The following is a 23,015-nucleotide window of genomic DNA, read 5'->3' as shown; positions in this document are numbered from 1 at the left end:
TACGTTATGTTATGCTCACCACAAGAGTAGCTACCAACTGTCACCATACAATGCCCTATGCTGTGCCTTTTATTCCTGTGACTTATTCCATAAGGGGAAGCTGTATCTCCCACTCCCCTTCACCCATTTTGCCCTCCCCCCCCCCACCCAGGCACCTTCCATCTGGCAACCACCAGTTTGTTCTCTATATTTATAGATCTGATTCCTTTTGTTTGTTTAAAATTCATTTGTTTTATTTTTAGGTTCTACATATGAGTGAAATCATATGGTATTTGTCTTTCTCTGTCTGACTTATTTCGCTTAGCATAATATCATCTAGGTTCATCCATGGTGTTTCAAATGGCAAGATCTCATCCTTTTTTATGACTGAATAATAATCCATATATATATATACATACATATATATATATACACATTACATCTATATCTATACATCTATATATCCATATCTATATATCTGTATCTATATCTATATCTATATCTATATCTACCACATCTTCTTTATTCATTCCTCTATCAATGGACACTTGGGCAAGAATGTGGAGAAAAAGGAAGCCCCATGCACTCTTGGTAGAAATGTAAATTAGTACAGTCACTGTGGAAAACAGTATGGAGTTTTCTCAAAAACTTAAAAATAGAAATACCATATGGTCTAATAATTCCACCACTGGTTATTTACCCAAAGAAAACAAAAATGTCATTCTAAACAATATGTGCACCGCTGTATTTATTTCAGCATTATTTACAATAGCCAAGATATGGAGGCAGCCCATTATCTATGGAGTCTTTTCAACACAACCGAGGTAATCTTTGATAGCGTCCTTGCTCTCTAGGATATTGTAGGCCAATCATATACATTTCCACCCTCAGACTTAGAATCACCCAAACCCAGGTTGTAGGAAATAGTATTTCAAGACTACAACCTGCATGTGAGAAGTGCTCATTACTAGTAATTTGGTCACTGTTTCTAGGTCTTTTCAATGGGCAGAACTAGAATGAAGCTTTTATATAATCTCCCTATTCCCAATTCCCCCATTTTTAAAACGGTCACATTATCTACACTGTGAGAGCATATAGACATTGTATACCACACTGTCTTCCTTATGGTGATTTCTGGGTCTTAATTATGCAGATAAATTTATACTTAATGTTCTCTACCCACCCTTATGGCAAATTTGATGATAAAACTCATTTTTTTTTAGTATGAAGAGTTAAATTTTCTTTCCACTCTTCTCTGGACTAATACTTTCGTAAAGTACAATGAAAATAAATTTCTAGAGAAATGATTCATGTGCTTGGATGTCATGGCAATGTCAAAATGTTATAAAAGTTTGAAAATGCTTACTCTTAAATTCCATTCTTATTTCATTGTGGTCTGGTAGATTCCTTAGGAAAGGCACATGAGAACAATATTCTCCATGTTCTTACATGTTTACATCAGTTTACCAGAGGCTTTTTGTACTTAAAGGTCAATTTGGTTGAGCATCAGAATCTTGGCCCACATTTTCTTTCCTTAGCTTTCTTAAATATGTTGCTATGTTTTCCTTGGTCATAAAAGTGTTGTTTTTAAAGATACTGATGGCAATCTAATTTGCTTTCTATTGGTCTTTTTGCTGGGATGTCCAAATGATTTTTCTTTGCAGGATAGTGTTGGCTATTATGGGGCAATTCCAGTCCCCTCGATATGTAATTTCAAATTGCCTTTTATTTCAAGAAAATTTTTTGAATTATAATTTCCCTTTAGAGACTCCTATTATATAATAGAGATCACAAAATTTGCTATACTGTGGAAACTCTTAGCAGTCTGGTAAAACCAATGGACCCTTTCTCAGAATAATATTTTTAAATGCATAAAATGGAATGTATAGAATAGCAAAGGAAACTGATTATACTGAAATATAGTTCTCAAAATATTTTTAAATTGTGAGACAGTGATCTATTTACTTCTTTATTACCATATTGAATAATTAGACCTAGGGGCAGGTATAGTAGTTACTATAAGTTTGAAAAAAAATGATGAACATCAATGATATTTGGCAATATTTTTTAAAACTATAATTTGATACTGTGACTTAAAAATCATTTTGGTGAGCAAGTCACAGGTACTGTTAATATTACTATATGCTGGTGTATACATATTAAAGAAAAGTATTAAATTTAGCTAGAGGTTAGCAAAAATGAACATATATTTTTCCCAACAAAGTCCACAGACCACATGATTTTTATTCACAAAACCTACGGTCCTTGACTCTAGGTACAAACCCCTGTAATAAACATGCTGATTTTTCTGAAGGAAAAATCCCTTTCACAGGAGGTCTGGGTGGCTCAGTCGGTTGAGTGCCCGACTTCGGCTCAGGTCGTGATCTCGCGGTTGGTGGCTTCGAGACCCGCATCAGGCTCTGTGCTGATAGCTCAGAGCCTGGAGCCTGTTTCAGATTCTGTGTCTCCCTCTTTCTCTGCCCCTCCCCTGCTCACACTCTGTCTCTCTCTCTCTCTCTCAAAAATAAACATTAAAAAAATTAACAAGAAACATCCCTTTCTTTCAGATGGTTTTTCAATTATTTTGATGTTTATTTACTTATTTTGAAAGAGAGAGCATGAGCAGGGGAAGGGCAGAGAGAGAGACAGAGGGAAGGGGAGAATCCCAAGCAGACTCTGTGCTGACAGTGAAGAGCCCGATGTGGGGTTTGAACTCAGGAACCGTGAGATCAGGACCTGAGCAGAAATCAAGAGTCGGGCGCTTAACTGACTGTGCCACCCAGACCCCGCCCCCCCCGCTCCGGGCTCAGATGCTTTTTTAAAAGTGTTTAATTCACACTTTTTTGATTTTTAAAACTCTTTTCCTTTCACACAGTCTATTTCTCTCACTGAATTATTGTTTCTGTTTATTTGCCTTGCTACTTTGGATCAATTTAATTACAAAAATGATCTATTTTATTTCTTTTTTTGTCTCAACTTATTGAGAAAAAGCTCTCTCTTAAAATTTTCCTAATCACCTCATTTCTGAGTTTTTCCATTTGTGATTAATTGTCATGGCTTCTACCCTTTACTTGGTTGCTTTAAGCTCACTTTGAAATTCTGGGTTTCAGTTTTCATTTGTTTTGTGGGCACATCTTCCATGTGTCTCCCAGACCATGTGGAATTTTATTCTGTTCTTCATTCTCTTTATTAGACTGCATACTTTTTCCTTTGCTCACATGTAAGTAAATGAGTTTTCGTCAATTTTTAGGGGGAAGGAGAAGCCAAAATAACTCTCAGATTCATGATTCTAAACTCCTTCTTCTGTTTTTTTTTTTTCCCCTCAAAATGATTTTTCAAAATTTGGCCTTGTGCTTTGTGAGCTCTCCCTTTTCCATGTCCCCATCCCATTCTCATCTGATTTTTTTGCCCCTCTTGTCCCTGTTCCTCTCAGTTCAGAAGCTGTGTGCTGGAAAGGAATATTGGCTTGTTATCATCAATGGCAGATAAGGCCCAGGTTGCTCTAGCACCATTAGATCTTATCAGACGCAGTCCCCTTGCTCGCACAGTGATTTTGATCTGCACAACTATGCCCCAGTTCAGCCACATTTTCCAGTGAGAACCTCCCAGGGATGTGGGGGTGCTCTGTTACTCTTGACCTTCAGAATCCACGTTGCCTTCCCTTTACTTCCATCTACAAATATGATGACTATGCACAGTTCTCCTGGCTCTCAGCGTTTTCCCCCAACCCATTCATATTTTAGGGTTTGTGGAGATACCTTAAAACCTAGTAACTGTAGATACATAGATAGATAGATTGATGACAAGTTAGGTAAATAGAAGATAGATACAGAGATATTTTATGTGGGTTGTTAGATTTTATATTCTAGTTGCTCTATTAGTTTTATATAGGGTTGTGGTTCTCAACTGGGGATGACTTTGTCCCCCAGAGGACACCTGCCAATGTCTAGAGACAGGTTCATTTTCACAAACGGAGATGAGATGGGAGTGGGGGTGGGGGCTACTATAGGCATCTAGGGAGGAAAGTCCAGGAGTGCTGTTAAACATCCTACAATGCACAGTTTAGCCCCACAACTAAGAACTGTCCAATACAAATTATCAATAGTGTTGAAGTCAAGAAAAACTGGTCTGTGGGAACTTGGGGAGACTCAAAAATTCAACTGACATCTTCCCAGATTCAAGTGACACCTTCCCAGCTGCCTCCCAGCCACTTCATTAATTCATCCAGAAATTTTGTTTACTCCTATCCCCTTCTATCCACCTTCTAGTTCAAGTCCATATTTTCTTTGACCAGAGATACTGGGACAGTTGTTTGGACTGCCTGAAGCCATTCTCCCTTCTCTTTAGTCCAAATCATCCTATCCATGATGCCAGAGTAATTCTCCCAAAGCGCAGCTTGTGTCATGCCAAACATCTGCTCGAAGAGGTCCAGTGACTCACCAGTATCTTGTAAATAAAGTTCAATCCCCTTATCTGGAAATTTGAAGTTTTCTGTGCTCTTTCCCAATTTTATCTTCCCAACTTTTACTTCCTCTACACCCCTACACCTAACCCGTAACACAGTCAAGTGGAAATCTTTACCATTTGGCTAATATGTCTCTTTTTTCTCAATTCTTCATTAAGACCACTCCATTATTTGTAGTCCCTTACCATCCTTCTAGCCCCAGCCCCCAAATTCCCTTGCACATGCAGGCCCCCAGTGTCTCCCACTCCTCTTCTTTCTCCCCTACCCACTCTAACTAAAAATCCCCTTCCCTGTGTTGGGTATCTTAACATCTTGTATAAACATGTCTTATAGCATTTAAATTTGACATGTGCACACACACACACACGTATACATGCATACATACACACATCCTGCTATATTATAATTTCACTGTGAGCAAAGATTGTGTAGTTTTCCTCCTGGCATTTCCCATAGTACCTAGTATAGACTTTTACAGAGTAAGTGCTCAGTAGTACTTGTTGAATAAACAAATGAATAGAACTCAGGCCTAAAGGTAAGGTGACCATCCGCAATCCCTCTGGTCAGTGGCTGAGAGCAGATGATGCTAAAACAAAATCACAGTAGTAGGTTTCTAAGACCATTTTGGGTAAATGATGCTATAATCATCATCATTATTATTGCTGATAATTACTAATCTGGGACTGGCTGTTGAATGGACAGCAATGAACAATCTAATTTAGGTAACAGAGCTACTGGTACCTAGAAGAATTTCTAGGCAGATATTCACTCAAGTAGAGGCTCAACAAGTGATTACCAATGTATAAAAATGAATACTAAATATTGGTAACAATTTTTGATAGTCCATCTCTCAAGGCTTTATATCTCTACCACTCTATGTATTTTGTTTTCATTTTGAGTTACATTTTTTTTTAATAGGATCACATTCCATATAAAAGATATGCCATAAATCTAAGCTATCTTATCTTGGGCACCTTTTCTTTTTTTTAATTTTTTTAATGTTTATTTATTTTTGAGAGAGAGAGACAGAATGTGAGTGGAGGAGGAGTAGAGAGAGAGGGAGTCACAGAATCCAAAGCAGGGTCCAGGCTCTGAGCTGTCAGCACAAAGCCCGACATGGGGCTCGAACTCACAGACTGTGAGATCATGGCCTGAGCCAAAGTCGGACGCTTAACTGACTAAGCCACCCAGGCGCCCCACCTTTTCTTTTTTTAATATTACATATTAAGTGCTCTTTATAGACTCAGTGAGTCATTAAACATGTCATATGCACAAGTATTTCTGTGGGTAGCACATACATGGTGCCTTGCTGATAGTATGTTATGCATACTGAAAGAATCCTCACCATCCAAAATGCTCCCCCCACCTACCATTCCTGCTCTTTCCTGCTCATTATAGATTTTCACTTCGATGTTTAAAGCAGGAATCCTTATAAGTCATTTATCCCACGGTGGGAATGAGTTTCAGATTCCCTGCCCCCAGAGCCAGAGCAGGGACCATGAAGTCACTGAACTGTGACAGTGAGGAGAAGGGCCAGGATGTTTATGAGAACCAAGTACCATGGACAAGTTTTGCCATTTTCATAATTTGGCCACAGGCCAAAGACTTCTCTGTTTTCTTCTAGTCATTTCTTCATTTTATAGCTTCTCCTCAATACAGCTTGACATGATCCCTATGCTTTTAAAAACTTTCTGCCTATCGCTTCTCAGCTTTTTGGCTAAGATCAAATGTAGTATCTGTTCTTTCAGTTTAAAAACTTTCCAGCCAGAAGAGAGAACATCAAAATATATTTTATTAGCACTCTTTAGAGCAAGAACGAGGCTGTGTGCCCCCATGTAGGAAGTTGCTTATGTATCATAGTTACACAATTAGTATGTGGAAATGGAAACTGAAAAAACAAATCCTTATCCTCTATGTTTTATTGGTATTAAATGTAGAACGCTGCACCAAACCATTTTCGAGTGAAAATGTTAAGGATCTAAAAATGTGACAGGTTGTTTGGTTTTACAGTTTTAATCCACGTTATTTCAAAATATTCAAAATCACTCCGTTTTTTTCGCTTGGGGATTGAAATTATTCTTTGAGATCTAGACTCTCTCATGTCTTGAATACTAAATATCAATTAATGTCAAAAGAAGAAAGCTATGTGGAATGTGAAAGAAGGCCAGCTCACCCACCTGGTCATCTCTGCCAGGCACAACAATTTGGGCTAAGCTCTGACAATCCTACTATAAGTTCTTAGCAATTTTCTTCTCAGCGATTCCCAGACATGTTATACTCTAACTCACTTGTTATCACAACTGGAGGTGTAGTTAGGGTTCAGATGTCACACTATTTTCTTTAGGTTTGTGCCATGCTGAAACCACCCTTTTCGTGGTGTCCTTGGCTTCTTTCAGAAGTGGAACCCACATTGATGGACTCAATATATGCAAAGGCCTACTATCTAGCAAGTGGCTGTGTTTTCTTCATTTTGTAAACAGGCAGAGATATCAGTGAGATTATTATTCAGCAAATTTTTACTTCCTCCCCCAACTCCCAGTTTCCTGAAGGGAATATACTTCCCAGCCCTCTGATGCTAAGCTTGGCCATGTGACTTACTTTGGCCTCACAGTAAGCAGAGTGTAATGTCAATTCATGCAGCCATAAAAATATTGATGTCTTGTTTTAAAGTATTGTTATCTTGGGGCACCTGGGTGGCGCAGTCGGTTGAGCGTCCGACTTCAGCCAGGTCACGATCTCGCGGTCCAGGAGTTTGAGCCCCGTGTCAGGCTCTGGGCTGATGGCTCAGAGCCTGGAGCCTGTTTCCGATTCTGTGTCTCCCTCTCTCTCTGCCCCTCCCCCGTTCATGCCCTGTCTCTCTCTGTCCCAAAAATAAATAAAACGTTGAAAAAAAAAATTTAAAAAAAAATACAGAAAAATAAAACCTTTTAATTATATATAGTCCCATTCCCCAGAAATGACTAGTATTTGATTTTTATTTTATTTCCTTCCAGTATTTATGTTATAAATACTTTATCTGCTTGTGATCCTATGGCACACTAAAATTATAAGTACAGACTTTACTTTTATATTTATAAAAAGATATATTACAAATGAAATATATTGTTAACATTTTATTTTCGTTTTTACTATGCCATATTTCAAGCAAATAAAATTGTACTTTTTAAATAAGTAAAATGTACCTACCTACTCTATCACTTTGTCAGATATGAACATCTTCATATACATGCCTCAGATTTTTGTTTTCTCAAGGAAAAATCACTGTAGAATGGTCAATGCCCCTTCTGATACCCCTCCCCAATTTTACATCTGTCCCCAAAGAAAACGGCCATCTTGAATTTATCATTTCCTTGTATAGTTTTGTAATTTGACTATATACATGGTATCCATAAACAAAGTAAGGTTTGATTTTTAAGTTTTTAAACTTATAAAACTCAGATCATACTATAAATATTCCTTTGTAACTTGCATTTCCTCTCTCTATATTATGTTTTTTGAGTTTATTCCACATTGTTCTTTGTAGCTCATGTTCAATGATTTTAATTACAGTATCGAAGATGCAACCAATTTTTTATCCATTTTTTTCCTTTTTATGGATTTTATATCCACATTTTTATCATTATAAGCAATGCTGCAACAATCTAAAAGTGTAATATGCTGGATCATGGATATGCACATTGTTAACTTTCCTAAATACTGACAGTAATTTCTAAAAGCTTGTGCTAATTTATATTCTCATAGTAGGGTGTGAGAGTTCCACAACACATCCTCACCACCAAAGGTATAGCCAAACTTGTAAATTATTGACCATTCTGATGGGTTTGAAAATATATATTGAGGTTTTATTTTGAATTTCTCTGATGACTTCTGAGGCAGAATATTTTTTCATGTTTACTGGTCATTCAAGTTTCTGCTTTTGTGAGTTGTGTTATTTATATCCTTTGAATATTGTGGTTTTGAAATTCAATTCCTTCCTAGTTATAACAATAAAACATGCTCAGTTGTGAAATTCTACAGCAAACTGCAAGGAAAAAAAAAAACATGAAATCACCTCAAATCCCACCACTTACTGGCTAATATTATTAACATTCAGCTACATTTTTGTTAGTCTTTTAATACATGTAATTGTTTTATACAGCTAAAGTGAGGAGCAACTGGAAGGAGGACCTTGGTGAGAAAATTTTCCACTGGGTTGTTCATAATCTTTTCCAGATTAAATCCCAGGAAATAGAGTTGTTTAATATGTGTTTGAAAAAAATACAGAACACTGTCCTTCAAGATCTCCGGCATTGAAAGTGGCCGGAATATAAATATTCACTTTACTTTTATGTAGAATGAAGTCAAAATTTTTGAGCCCTTTTCCAGCCTCTCTTACTTAGTGTTGCACATAGGTCGTCCATTGTCAACAAGCACTTGGAGAGAAGAATGCCATGGACACCACAAGAGGTTTCACCTGAGAGGGGGCACAATGGACTAAATGATACAGCTCACAAGTTACATCTGGTGCCAAGAAAGTGGAAAAAGTTAGGAGCGCGGAGAAATGCAGGAATGCCTTCAGGCTTGGAATTACAAAATTCAATTTATTATTGATTTTAGGATGTAAAGTGTGACTTGATCAACACAATGCCTAGAACTCCTCTTTTTGCTCATTTTTTATCTCCTGCATGTTTCTGGTGTATTTTTAAGTGATACTTTTAAGTAGAAGGATCACATCAATGAGCAGTTTCTGAGCCTTTGAATAATGGTGAAGGTCTTTCGGTGGCTGTCACACGTGAAAGACAATCTGGATGCTTTTAAAATTCTTGGGTTACAAACTTCCCATCCAAAAGCACTAAGATTTTCCTCAAATTCTGGCATTTGCTATTACAGAAAGGTTAAGGTCAGTCTTTGAAGGCAACATTTTTCTCTCTGCCTGGGCAAACGTAGGATTTATTTTTATTCTTCTAATTCAAACATGTTGGCCAGTCATGTTCAAGTGTGGTTCTCTTTTCTTTGATTTTGCCCAGCATACAGTGAATCCCCCTATTCTTGATACTTGTCTTTATAGGACTGGGAGAAGTGGCTTTTTACTTAATGTATGTTTTTGATTATTGCTTCATCTCCACTTGTGCTTGTTTCCTCCCTTGTAACACCTAAAGCCATTAGGTTTCATCTGCGGTGTCCGCTTTGTAGAGCCACAATCTTCTCCTTCATCATTTTTACCTTTTTATCCTTTTCTTCTGCATTTTGTAAGAGCCCTGGAACTTGTTTCATGCGTCACTGATTTTGTTTTCTAGAGTGTCTGTGCTATTCTTCCTCTTCTTTCTCTGGTATGGTTGACACACAAGGTCACATTAGTTTCAGGTGTACAACATAGTGATACGAGAAATTTATACATTATCCTATGCTCACTGGTAAAGCCACCATCTGTCCCAAAACATTGCTGTCACAATATCATTGACTATATTATATTTATTCCTTATGCTGTACCTCTTATTCCTGTCACTTACCCATTCCATAACTGGAAGCCTGTATCTCCCTCTCCCCTTTACCCATTCTGCCCATCCCTCCATTCCCCTTCCTTTTTTTTTTTTCTTTCTTTTTTTTTTTTAATTTTTTTTTCAACGTTTATTTATTTTTGGGACAGAGAGAGACAGAGCATGAACGGGGGAGGGGCAGAGAGAGAGGGAGACACAGAATCGGAAACAGGCTCCAGGCTCTGAGCCATCAGCCCAGAGCCCGACGCGGGGCTCGAACTCCCGGACCGCGAGATCGTGACCTGGCTGAAGTCGGACGCTTAACCGACTGCGCCACCCAGGCGCCCCCATTCCCCTTCCTTTTGACAACCGTCAGTTTGTTCTCTATATTTATAGGTCTGGTTCTGCTTTTTTGCTTGTTTATTCATTTGTTTTAGATTCCACTTACGAGTAGAATCATATGGTACTTGTCTTTCTCCATCTGACTTACTTCCCTTGGCATAATATACCACATCTTCCTTATCCATTCATCTATTGATGGACAGTTAGGTTGTTTCTGTATCTTGACTATTGTGAATAGTGCTGCAATAAACACAGGGGTGGATATATCTTTTCAAATTAGTGTTTTCATTTTCTTTGAGTAAATACCCAATAGTTGAATTATTGGATTGTATGGTATTTCTATTTTAAAATTTTTCCTATTTTAATTTTAATTGCCGTACTGTTTCCCACAGTGGCTGTACGGATTTACATTCTCAACAACAGTGTACAAGGGCTCCTTTTTCTCTTCATCCTCACCAACACATGTCATGTTTTCATCTTTCTTATTTTAGCCATTCTAACAGGTGTAAAGTCATTATTTCTTGTGAGGTTTCTTTTTTTTTTTTTAAGTTTATTTCAAGAGAGAAAGAGCATGAGCAGGAGAGAGGCAGAGAGAAAGGAAGGGAGAGAGTCCCAAGTAGGCTCCATGCTGTCAGTGAGGAGCCCAAAGCAGGGCTAACTGGTGAGATCATGAACTGATCTCAGGTGAGATCATGACCTGAGCTGAAATCAAGAGTCAGCTGCTTAACCAATTGAGCCACCCAGGCGTCCCTCTCCTGTGGTTTTGATTTCCATTTCCCTGATTATTAGTGACATTGAGCATCTTTTCATGTGTCTGCCATCCATATGTGTTCTTTGGAAAAATATCTATTCAGGTCCTCTGCCCATTTTTCAATCAGATTGTTTGAGTATTTTGATGTTGATGTATAAGTTCTTTATATAGTTTGTATATTAACCCCTTGTTGGATATATCATTTGCAAATATCTTTTCCCATTCAGTAGGTTCTTTCTTTTTGTTTTGTTGATGGTTTTCTTTTCTGCACAAGAGCTTTTTTATTTTGGGGGTAGTACCAATTAGTTTATTTTTGCTTTTGTCTCCCTTGCCTTAGGAGACATACCTAGAAAAATACTACTATGACCAATGTCAGAGAATTACTGCCTGTGTTCTCTTCTAGGATTTTTATGGTTGCAGGTCTCACATTTAGGTCTTTCATCCATTTTGAGGTGTTAAAAGGTGGTCCAGTTTCATTCTTTTATGTGTAGCTGTCCAGTTTGCCCAACACCATGTACTGTCTTTTCCCCAGTGTATACTCTTGTCTCCTTTTTCATAGATTAACTGACATATAATTGTGGGTTTATTTCTAGGTCCTATATTTTGTTCCATTGATCTATGTGTCTATTTTTGTGCCAGGGCCATATTATTCTTTACTGCTATTCAGTTTTATCCTGTTGTTTAGTTTTTGATGTTCTAAAAATCCTTTCTTCACTCGGAAATCTTTATTTTCATCTCATCCAAGTCTCTCATTATGACTTTCTACTACTATTTCACAGGGACAGGAAGTCTTGCATTCCACTACTGATAATCCAGTTTTCTAAAATTCTTTTCTGTTTACTATAACAAATCATCCACTGATATCTGCTTCTCCTGTAAGTCTTTAGGCTGGTCTTAGTCTATTCCTTTGTGATGTATGATTGTTAATATTTCCCCATAGTTTATTTTATTTTTCTGTCCATTTTTTTCCATCAACAAGGAAAGATCTTTAATGATTTTTTCCCCAATAGACAAAAAATATGTAAATTTCCCTCAACCCCTTCCTTGTGGACTCGGTTGTAAGCTGAATACCCTTTTTGTACCTCAGCTGAAATTCTCATTGGCAGGTATAGCTTCTAGTCTTAACTTCCAGAGTCCAGTGATATCTAACCCCCATTTTATGTACAATGACTCTGCTACCTAAGAGGAAAGTTCTCCTCTCCCCCACTGCATAGTATTCTGACTCTGATCATATTCATTATTTTAAAGACTGACCTCCTTGTTCAAGTTTCCAAGTAGAAGAAGGAGTGAATAATGTGAACCAATGTCAGAAATTCCATTTTGATTAGTATGATGGTTGAAGCCCTGCAGATCACTAAAATGTCTTTTAGGTGTTTGCTTTTTTTTTTTTGAAATTTTGCTTAGTTGGAAATGTTAAGCACATATGTACTGAGTTAAAGACTATGCTATTGAATGATAGGTACAAAAGTTCTGCTATTCAAACTGATGTTCCCTGGCTTCATCTTATGCCCTCTTTTCAAAGTTCATGCCTATTCCCTAGAAATAAATTTATTGCTTACGAAGTAGTAAGATGTTAATCATTCTTTTTCAGTTTTGTGCAGAAGTATCATTTCTATGCCTCAACCAGATCTTCTTAAATATTCCTTACCTAGGGGCACCTGGGTGGCTCAGTCGGTTAAGTGTCTGACTTCGGCTCAGGTCATGATCTCACAGTGTGTGGGTTTGAGCCCCGCATCAGGCTCTGTGCTGACAGCTCAGACCCTGGAGCCTGCTTTGGACTCTGTCTCCCTTTCCCTCTGCCCCTCCCCCACTCATTTTCTCTCTCTCTCTCTCTCTCTCCCTCTCTCTCTCCCTCTCTCTCTCCCTCTCTCTCTCTCACTCTCTCTCTCTCTCTTTCACAAGTAAATAAACATTAAAAAAAAATTTTTAAATATTCCTGACCTACCCGTGAGGGCACAAAGAGTGGATTAAAATATAATTGTGGTATGGTAATTAGGGTTCTTTGGTTGCAATCAATAAAAATTGACTCTGGCTAACTTGAGCCAAAGGGAATATGTTGAAAATGTTCTAGAAAATCAGAGAGTTTGACAGGTAACTTGGAGACCAAGTTTGAAAAAGGAGAAATGGCAACCTGAAAACCTGGAATCAAGGACTGCAAGAACTAGAGGGATGAACCCACAGAAGGAAGAGTCCAGCACCCTCCAGGTAAACTCTTATGCACTATCTGCTTGTTACTTTGAGATTCAAACTTCAGGGAACAAGTGTCCAGTGAACTTTAGATCACAAGCCTATTCCTTTTATCAGTGATAACAGGGCTCCTGATTAGGATCCCACGATATGGAATCCCAATGGGAAGAGGTAAATGCCCCACAAACACAAAGGTGCTGGTAAGAAGAATGGACCCCGTGGAGCCAAACTCCCATGAATCTCCATCATATGAAAATTAGACTGTACCTTCAAATTTCATTCACACAACCTTGTATCTTGCTCATTTAATTTCTTCTCATATATTAATTAGCTGGATTTTTGTTGGCTTTCTACCTCAAAATTGGTTAACAGCACAGTATTATTGGTTTTGGATGGCTCACAGAGAGGTCACATCTTACTGGGTGAAAAGATACTATTTGGAATCTGAAGTCAAACACCAACCACTACACTTACTTAGCTATGTGATCTTGGACACACAACTTAGTTTTTCCAAGCCTTGGTTCCTAGTTTATCATTACTTTTTTTGAGAATTTAATGGGGTAATACATGTAAAACTCACAGAAAGTATTCAATAAATAATCTATTGTGTTACTATATGGTTATAGTTGTGTAAGTTGTTATTATTATTAACAATTGACTAATTTATATTGACCTGTTGTTCTTCACCTCAACCGGACTTTCAAACTAATCTTCTGATAACACTAACACTCAACAGTGGAAAGAGAGAATCCAAATAATCTTTCCTCAAACGTATAAACCTCATCCCCAGTGAGTAATAAGCCACATTGGCCCCTGACTGGTCTACTAAAGGCAGGGCATCCTTTGGAGACTTTTAGTCCTATTCAAGAAATCAAACTATTGAATACGGTCAAAGCAATTATGGATAAACCACTCAGTGACCTGTTTAAAAGGCCTTCAATTACCATTTATTCCTAGGATGGGGAGAGTAACTCTGCCTGAGGAGAAATTAATGTATTGCACTTGAAATAGGCATTGACACATTATGGTGTGCACATTTGTTTGTCATAACTACAGGCAACATGCAAGACAAGTTACAAACAGCTATGGAAAAATGCAATAAAAAATTGTTTCATTGAAAAAACAGGTGGACTATTCTCAAATGGACATGGAATGGAACATTTTCAAGAATAGATCACATGTGAGGCCACAAAACAAGTCTCAATAGAATCAAGAACATAGAAATTATATCAAGTATCTCTTCCAACCACAATGATATGAATCTAGAAATCAATAAAAGAATGAAATCTGGACAATCACAAATATGTGGAAATTAAACAACATGATCTTTAGTAACAAACAGATCAAAGAAGAAATCAAAGGAGAAATGAAAAACCTATCTTGTAGTGAAGGCTCAACATACCAAAACTTATGGGATGCAGCAAAAGCAGTTCTAAGAGGAAGGTTTCCAGTTATAAAGAGGGAAAGATCTCAAATAAACAACCTAGCATTATGCCACAAGGACCTAGAAAAAGAACAAACTAGCACAAAGTTAGCAAAAGGAAGGAAATAATAAGGATTAGAGCAGGAATAGAGAATAGGAAAGCAAAAGAAAAGATTAACAAAACTTAGAATTAATTCTTTTAAAAGACAAACAAAATTGACAAATCTTTAAACTAAGAAAAAAAGGAGAAAACACTAAAATGAATCTAATAATAAATGAAAGACATTACAAATGACACCACATAAATACAAAGGATTGTAAAAGACCACCATGAGCAATTACATGCCTACAAATTGGACAACCTGGACAAAATGGGTAAATACTTGGAAACATACAACCACAAAGACTGAATCATGAAGAAATAGAAAATCTGAACAGACCAAAAATGAATAAAGAGATGGAATCAGTAATAAAAACTCCTTCCAACAAAGAAAAGTTCAGAACTGGATGGTTTCACTAGTGAGTTCTATGAAACATTTAAAGGAGAGTTAAAACAAATGCTTTCCTAACTCTTACTCAAAAACAGAAGAAGAAACACTCTCAAAGTCATTTTTCTGAGGGTAGCATTACCCTGATAAAAAGCCAGACAAGGACACTATAAGAAGATTACAGGCCAATATTCTTGATGAATACAGATGCACAAATTCTCAACAAAATACTGGCAAAGCAAATTCAACAGCACATTGAGAATATTATACACCATGATCAAGCAGGATTCGTTCCCAGAATGCAAGGTTGGTTCAATATATGTGAATTAATAAATGTGATACATCACATTAATATTATGAAAGATTAAAATCATATGATCATCTCAATAGATGCAGAAAAAGTATTTGATAATTTAACATACTTTCATGATAAAAACTCTGAATAAAATTGGGCATAAAACAATGTTCCTCAATATAATAAAGGCCACATATGATAAGCCCACAGTTAACATCATACTCATTGGTTAAACACTAAAAGATTTTCCTCTAAGATCAGAAGCAAGACAAGGGTACCTATCCTCAGCACTCCTATTTAACATAGAATTAGAAATCCTGGCCAGAGCAATCTGGCAAGAAAAAAATAAATAAAAGGTATCCAAATGAGAAAGGAAGAAGTAAAATTATCTGCTTGCAGATGATATGATCTTATATATAGAAAACTCTAGAGGCTCTACCAAAAACTTTAGAACTAAAAAAAAATTCAGGAAAGTTACAGAATACACAGCATACAAAAATATGTTGCATTTCTGTACACCAACAACAATTTTCTGAAAAAGGAATAAATAAATCAATCCCATTTATAATAGCATCAAAAACAATAAAATACTTATGAATAAATTTAAACCAAAAGGTGAAAAATTCGTACACTGAAAACTGTAAGACATTGGTGGAAAATATTGAAGAAGACACAAATGAATGAAATTATATCCCATAGTCAGGAATCATAAGAATGAATATTCTTTTCTTTCCTCTTGTTTTTTATTTTAGAGAAAGAGAGAGCATGGGGGGGGAGGGGCAGAAAGGTAGAAAGAGAGAGAGAGAGAGAGAGAGTATCTTAAGTAGGCTCTATGCTACGTGTGGAGTATGATGAGCGGCTCAATCCCATGACCCTGGGATCATCACCTGAGCCACAATCAAGGTCAGATGCTTAACCAACTGAGTCACCCAGGAGCCCCAGAAGAATGAATATTCTTAAATATCTATACCACCCAAAGCCATCTATAGATTCAATGCAATTCTTATCAAGATTTTAATGGTATTTCTGTTTTCACAGAATTAAAAAAAAAAAAACTAAAGTTCATATGGAACCATGAAAGACCCTAAATAGTCAAAGCAACTTTGAGAAGAATAAACCTGGAGGCATCATACATCCTGATTTCAAACTATGTTACAAAGCTATGATAATTAAAATGGAATTTAATTATCCATTTTAATGGACTAGAATCGAGAGTTCAGAAATGAACCCATGCATATACAGTCAACTAATATTTGAAAACAGAAACCCATTTTTTTCAACAGGGAAAAATACTTTCTTCAATAAATAATACTAAAAAAGAGAATATTTACATGCAACAAATGAAATTGGACCCCTATCTTAGAATACTCACAAAAATTAACTCAGAATGGATTAAAGACTTAAACATAAGACTTGAAACTCCTAGAAGAAAACATAGGGAAAATCTCTTTGACATTGGTCTTGGCAACAATTTTTTGGATACGACACCAAAAGCACAAACAACAAAAGCAAAAATAAACAAGTGGAATCACATGAAACTGAAAAGCTTCTATACAGGAAAAGAAACCATTAACAAAATGAAGCAACCTAAGAAATGAAGTTACACATTTACAAACCAAATATCTACTCAAGGGTTAATATCATACAATTCAATAGGAAAAATTTAAATCCAATTAATTTGACAAGTGGGCAAAGAACTCAGATATTTTTCCAATATACAAATGGCAACAGGTACATGAAAAGGTGTTCAACCTTACTAATCATCAGAGAAAAGCAAATCAAAACCACAGAGATATATCACCTCTGACCTATAGAATGGCTGTTATCAAAAAGACAAGACATAACAAGTGCTGGCAAGGTTTTGGAGAAAAGGAAATTCTTGTTAACTATTGGTGGTAATGTACATTAGTATAACCACTATAGAAAAAGTATGGAGGTTCCTTAGAAAATAAAAAATAAATTACCATATGATCCAGCAATCCCATTTCTGGGTCAACTGTACACCCATTGACTTCTAGAACTGCCTGTACCATTGTGGAGATTGCCCATGGAATTTCTAATCGTGGGTGCCATTTGTATAAATGTCAGACCTTTTTCAAACACTTCTTTCCAAGGAAGGGGGTTATGCTCTTCAAACTTAAATATGCATATAAATCACCTTTTGATATTGTTAAAATGCAGATTCTGATTCAGCAGGTCCTGGCTGGGGCCTGAGATTTTGCATTTCTTTTTTTTTTTTTTATTTTTTTTTAATGTTTATTTATTTTTGAGACATAGAGAGACAGAGCATGAACAGGGGAGGGTCAGAAAGAGAGGGAGACACAGAATCTGAAACAGGCTTCGGGCTCTGAGCTGTCAGCACAGAGCCCGATGCGGGGGCTCGAACCCACGGACCGCGAGATCATGACCTGGGCCGAAGTCGAACACTCAACCGACTGAGCCACCCAGGCGCCCCGATTTTGCATTTCTAAAAAACTTCAATATGATGTTGAGGCTGTTATCCCCTGCCCAGAGTTTGAAGTAGCAAATTAAAAGGGTATAACAATGATTCTCACACAGATTTCTAAGCATAACTGGAAAAATTCTACTGACTTTACTTAATGACCTCTTATGTATAACCTTACTTACAAATACCAAATGGTCAATTCCTGTCTACTGTCTTGGCCATTTTCCACAGGTGATAAAAAAGCAAAAAGCTAATAATCCAGGATAATTGTATCTTTAGTTTGTATAGTCATGACACAAGAGCAAGTTTAAAATGCAGATTCCCTGCACTACTATCCCTCCAGAATTTGGCTTCACGATGCCTGAAATTTGCATTTTTAATATGCAGTCCAGCTCATTCTGATAAAGGTGGCACTTGGACAATCTTTTGAGAAATACTAGGTAATTATGTTGGTATTGTTGCCTGATGTAGTAGAGTTAGGGTATAGACTACGCTGCTGTAACAAAAATACTCCCAAAACACATGGCTTAAATTAGATGGCAATATCTCCCTCATCTGCCAGTCCAAAGAAAAATTCCAAGCTGGTGTGGCATCTCTGTACCATGATGCTAGCATGACCCAGATTCCTACTATCTGGTTGCTCTGACATCTCCTGGGATGTTTCTAACTGCATTTTCAAATCTGAGTCACAACCACATCTGTAGTCCAGCCCATAGGAAGGGAGAAAGAGAAAAACTAGAGGGCAAGCTATTTTCTTTTTTGTTTCCTGGTTATTTGGTTTATATGTACTTTATTAAAGTATACTTTATGTACATTGAACTGCACATATTTAAGGTATGCAATTTCAAAAGTTTTGTAGTATTCATAACAACCAAAATGTCCATACATGGGTGAATGAATAGGCCATTTCTTTTTTTTTTATTTTTTTTTCAACGTTTATTTATTTTTGGGACAGAGAGAGACAGAGCATGAATGGGGGAGGGGGCAGAGAGAGAGGGAGACACAGAATCGGAAACAGGCTCCAGGCTCTGAGCCATCAGCCCAGAGCCCGACGCGGGGCTCGAACTCACGGACCGCGAGATCGTGACCTGGCTGAAGTCGGACGCTTAACCGACTGCGCCACCCAGGCGCCCCTTTTTTTTTTTTTTTTTTTTTGATTTTTTTTTTTTAAATAGGCCATTTCTTTAAGCAATGGATGCACACAGTGCACACATTAAGCATCAATGAAAAGTGATAAACTAGTTGAAAGGCCACACCCAAGCTGCCAATGAGGCTGGGTAACATTATCTCAAACTGGGTACCTTGGGCAAAGCTGTATCTTCAGTACTGCGGAGGAGAGAAAAGACTTTGTGGGACAGCCAGAAACCCACAACTCCCAGCAAACCTTTTTATGCCTTAAGATTCAGAGCAGGCAGGGGGTCCTGAATGGTTCAGTCAGTTAAGCAACTGACTCTTGATTTTGGCTCAGGTTTATAAGTTCTAGCCTAGAGTATAGTTCTGTGCTGACAGCAAGGAATGTGCTTGGGATTCTCTCTCTCCTTCTTTCTCTGCCCCTCCCCTGCTGGTGCACTTGCCCTCTCTCTCTCCCTCAAAAATAAATAAATATTTTAAAAACCAAAACAAAACTCAGAGCAGGTGTCTCCTCCAGCAGGCCTTTTCTGACTCTCCAAGCTGAATAAAGTGTCCCTCCTTTGCTCACTGAAACTCACTATTCATGATTCTCATATACCTAGGGTGTTGAGTTAGTGACATGATTCCTTTGTTACTTCATCTATACGTTCCCTTTGGCATGTGTCTAGTTACTGTCTGTCAACAAATGACAAAGTTGAACTAACCCAGTATTCTTATGAAGGTTGATAATTTCTTTTTTAATATTTTTTAAGTTTTTTGATATTTAGTTTTGAGAGACAAAGAGTGAGAGGGGGAGGGGCAGAGAGACAGGGAGACACAGAATCCAAAGCAGACTCCTGACTATAATCTGTCAGCACAGAGCCAGATGCGGGGCTCAAACTCATGAACAGTGAGATCATGACCTGAGCCAAAGTCAGACGCTTAACCAACTGAGCTCCCCAGGCACTCCTCTTTTTTAATGTTAATAATACCAACCCCTTATTTAACAGGTGCCCACTTTGTACCAAACACCATTCAAGGTCCCTTAAATACATTACCTTTTTGCCTCTTCACAAAATTTTTGCGAAGTAGGGATTATTATCCCTATTTTATTTATGAGGAAATGGAGGCTTGTAGGGGTTACAAAACTTGCCCCAGTGTCTCAGAGCTAATTGGAACCAGCAGCAGAACTTAACTGTCTGATCCAAAGTCTACCCTCTTTCCACCTGAGCATGCCTCTTCTCCACTATCATTATTATGATGATCAATCTCCCTAAATATGCACACTATACACATTTGAAGGTGTTTTTGTTTTAGCATGTTTATATGTGTTATTACTTGCCCTGGAAGGAAATGTTTCTTAGTCTCCTTTTCCATCTGCATGCCATAAAAAAATTATCTGTAAGGTATTGCTCATATAAACTAAGAGCTAACTTGATTTAAAACCAGAATCTCATTGTCCTGAAAGAGCCCAAATTATAATTCAAGATCTGGCTTATAGCCTATTTCACAGATGGAAAAATGGAGACACAAGGACACAAAATAATTGCTGGAGTCAAATAAGGCACTGCCTCAATCGGGCTCAGGCTTCCTTTTGGCAGGGAGGCAACATGTGTTTGGAAAGAGTATGGACCATGTAGCCCAACAATGCAAGATTCAAATATGGGCTCTGTCACTTGAATATGTGACCTCAGGCAAATTTTCTACCTTCTTTGAAGGTGTTTCCTCATTTGCAAATGAAATAAAGATACCTACCTTGTAGATGCGTTGTGACTATTGGAGATGAATAATGGAAGGTACCTAATATAGTGCCTGACAGAGTGAGTGCTAATTAAATGTTAGTTTTCTCTCTCTGTCACAGGCTAGCCTTTTCCTAGAGCACACATTGCTTTCTACAGGGCGATGGTCTTTTACCCTTCTTGACACCCACATAAATTTCACACTGGAAAAATCTAGAGCTGAGTGCACATGAAGCCAAGTCCATCCTAAAGGGTTTTTTTTTTTTCATTTAAAGGAAGAAAAAGTAAAAAGTGCTGAGCCAATATTTCTACTATTCAATCATTAAATATTAATCGATGTCAATGCATTTGAGGAAGCCTTTAGCTGTGACAGGTGAGCTGAAAGTAGAAATTCTGATTTAACGAGGCCTTCCGGCCGCTTTGGCAAAATGTCAGGGTGCAGGGTGTGGTGGAGAATAATTAACTGATAAACAACCTCCCGAAAAAGATCAGGAACTAGGAAATTGAGGACAAAGACAAGGCTTCTCTTATTTTCTCCAAAACATTTTTTCTCATGGGATCTTTCAGTCCTTTCTGAATCAACCCTGATTCAGTACCCCCTAAGTCGGAATGCCCTTAACTGTTTTTGTTTAGACGGGGCTATGAAATGATTAGGCTGTTGAAATGATGAATCAGGGAGCACTGCAGGATTTTTCACAGTCTCTCTGAACAATGCCCCATATCACATTTACACTGACAGGCTGTATTTTTATATTTGACATGTGAGAGGAACATGGAAAATAACACACTGACAGCGCCTTAGATACCAGTCATACATCTTCCTAACACAGATTGATGGGTGGAAAAGAATATTATTTAGTGAGCCCTTCTTAAGCTCTCCAAGGAAAATATATAGATCCACCAGTGGATTGACTTGAAACTCATATTAACATTCCTTACGAGCAAGAAACAGAAAAACAACCACCATCCATTTCTGCACCACCAAACAGATCAGAAAAATTAGCAGAAACCAATGCAGTACTTGTACATTTCTCACTGATGGGTCATGCTTTGTTCCTCCCCAGCCCAGCAATCTGACTAGGTGGAATTTCTCCATCGAGGCACATTGGTCTTTCTCAATTTCAAACCAAAGGTGAAAGATAAGCTGGTAGGAAAATTGAAGCCACAGCTTTAGCTGCTCAGGGAACCAACCTGAAACAGAAAAAAAACTGACAAGGACTATCCCAGGCTAACTGCATGCCTATGGAGAGACCATAGAACCATGTGGGAGTGTGGCTGCTACATTCTAGGAGATGTAGAATAAGAAAAAGAAGGAAAAGAAGAAAGTATGCCCTTTATAGTGGATGCTGTACTCTCCCTCCAGGAAGGCAAGATTTATTCCCACAGTTGCTGGGAATACTGTTGGTGACCACACTCTCAGATGCCAGCCTTCTTCCAGAAGACCCTCTGCTAAAGAGAGCTGTCTCACCAGACAGTAGGCTGTCTCATGGAGCTGCCCAAATCCAGGGACTGGTCAGTACAGAAGTATAAGGGCCTGGCCTCTGATCCCCAAAAGGAACAACTATGGAAGGTCGGTTGTCCCAGCTTCAGAGCCCCAAGAGTTAGCTAAGATCTGCATTAGGGCTACAAAACAGTCTAAACTCATCCTACGTCCAATCCTGCTTCCTTCCATTTGCTTATGCAGGTGTCAGTCCCATGAATATTCCATAATTCCCTACATGCTAATCTCCATCTCAGAGTCTGTTTCCAGGAATACCCAAACTGCAATACTCCCTTCATTTCCCACTTCAATAATGTACCATGTAACTTAAATATCCCAATGAATAAAATCCTATGATTCTTTCAGAAATGTGTATGTATAATCAACCAAATCATTTTGAAACCCAAGTCACAGTCATTCCAATTCTCACGGTGGAAAATAAAAACAGAGAAAGACGGGCACCTGGATAGCTCAGTTAGCTGAGCATCCAACTCTTGATTTCGGCACAGGTCATGATCCCAGGGTTGGGATCAAGCCCTGCATCCAGCTCCACACTGAATGTGGAGCCTACTTGGGATTCTGTCTCTACCTCTCTCTCTGCCTCTCCCCAATGTTTTCTTTCTTTCTCTCTGTTTCTAAATAAATAAGTAAATAAATAAATAACCAGAACAAATCAGAGAAAGATAAGCACCATCTTGTGGAAGGACCTGCCACTCTAAGTTTCAAGTTTCTCTCTTTGTTTTTCATGTGTTTGTTTCTTTTTCATTCTATGTTTAAACTGAGGCAAAAGCAAGTAAAGAAAAACATCCAGAAATTCTAATACCAAAACAGAAATAGGTGAGAGAGATCTTTTT

General features: G+C 37.8%; 1 pseudogene; it reads left to right on the top strand.

Moving 5' to 3' along the window:
- The first annotated feature begins 6,141 nt into the window (after positions 1–6,141).
- On the top strand, positions 6,142–6,250 carry LOC123577616 (annotated as a pseudogene).
- The last annotated feature ends 16,765 nt before the right edge of the window (positions 6,251–23,015 follow it).

The sequence above is a fragment of the Leopardus geoffroyi genome, chromosome D2, assembly GCF_018350155.1.
Source record: "Leopardus geoffroyi isolate Oge1 chromosome D2, O.geoffroyi_Oge1_pat1.0, whole genome shotgun sequence".
Taxonomy (NCBI): Eukaryota; Metazoa; Chordata; class Mammalia; order Carnivora; family Felidae; genus Leopardus; species Leopardus geoffroyi.
Note: the sequence above shows the minus strand (reverse complement) of the source record. Positions and strands in the feature narration are given on the sequence as shown.